Raw genomic sequence first — 1,456 nt, 5'->3', positions numbered from 1 at the left:
GTGGGTCTTTACAACAAGGTTTTGTATTTAATCCCAAAAAATAGCTTGGAGGTCGCTTAATCCAACTTCCCTGCTTAGGGGCTGGTTCAAGGCTGGAGATTCTTTGCCTGTCTGGCCCTGTTGTAATGTTTGACTACAAGGATTGCAATCTTTTTTCTAATACACAGTTGAAATTTTCTGGGTGGAGCTCATGTCTGGCTTTTTGTCCTTTCTCTGCATCTTCAAGAATAAGCTCTCTGTCTTCTCTTGTACTCTCACTTTTGATAGCTGAGGACAATAACCAGATTTTCCTGTTTGGCTTCTCAAGATCCAACACTTCCCTTGGCATCTCCTTGCCTGCCATGGGCTCTGACCCTCCAGTGATTCTTGGGCCTTCCCACTCACTTTCCAAAATCCTCTTGCTCTGGGGAGCAAATCTACCCATAGAAACTTTTTATCCAAAATAGACAAATGTCTTTGTATCTTTATAAATTAACCTGTCAGACAGAGTTTTCAAGCTTTACAATGTCCTTAGTTAGAATAAAATTTTTTTAATATGTATACACAACACAAACCCTATGACCACTTCATTTTCATGTTAAACATCAGAGTTGGGGGCTTATATACACTTGTGTTTGTCAACTCTGTGCCACACTGAGCAATCTGATAAGTTAAATAGCATTTTTAAGAAGGTGCTGGGCCGTGACACATCCCCTTGGGAGGGGACAGCAGCACCAAGGAACAGTCAGATTTCATGAGTGTGTGGGAGGAGTTGTTTCAGGGCCCCCTGGCCTTTGCAATGGAAGAGGGAACAGGAGAATGCTGCAGGAATGAGGAGCATCAGGAGTGAAGAAATTGGTTTGGGAATACGGCATAAAAATTAGTTACAGAAACAAAAATTGGGCTGCAACTACAGTAACAAGCCATTCTTACATCTTAAAGGCAAATGGAAGTTTAGACATAAAAGAAGGAAAAATGACTGTAACCTATGGTTATGTAAAATAAACAAAAATAAAATAAATAGAGCTTACAGAGTGATTTTAAATCTACAAAAGAATACTTTACTTCCTGAGCAGAAATATGCCTTGTGTGCTGCAGCACACACCAGACACAGCACAGCTTCCAGTATATCCAGAAAATCTTCATTTATTCTTGTATGTATTGTAGTGCATAATTAAACAGATAAGGCTAATTACACTCTAATTAGTCAATCCACATACAAAAATTTAAAGTTCTCCCTGCTGTATTTTCATCTGTGCTGAAGTGATTGTAAGCATAAAAAAGAAAGAAAAAAAAGAAAAAAAAAAGAAAAAAAAAAGAAAAAGATAAAAAGATTGTCCAAAAGATTTTTTTAAAATAAAAATATCTATGGAACAGGGCATAGTAGGACAGGAAAGAAGGTAGAAATTTTTTATTAAATAATTGCAAGCAAAAAAATCAGAGCCTTTCTAAGAAATTCAGTACCTTCCCAAAAAAT

The sequence above is a fragment of the Prinia subflava genome, chromosome 9 (genome assembly GCF_021018805.1).
Source record: "Prinia subflava isolate CZ2003 ecotype Zambia chromosome 9, Cam_Psub_1.2, whole genome shotgun sequence".
Lineage (NCBI taxonomy): Eukaryota > Metazoa > Chordata > Aves > Passeriformes > Cisticolidae > Prinia > Prinia subflava.
The sequence above is the reverse complement of the archived record's forward strand: the minus strand, read 5'-3'. Positions refer to the sequence as shown.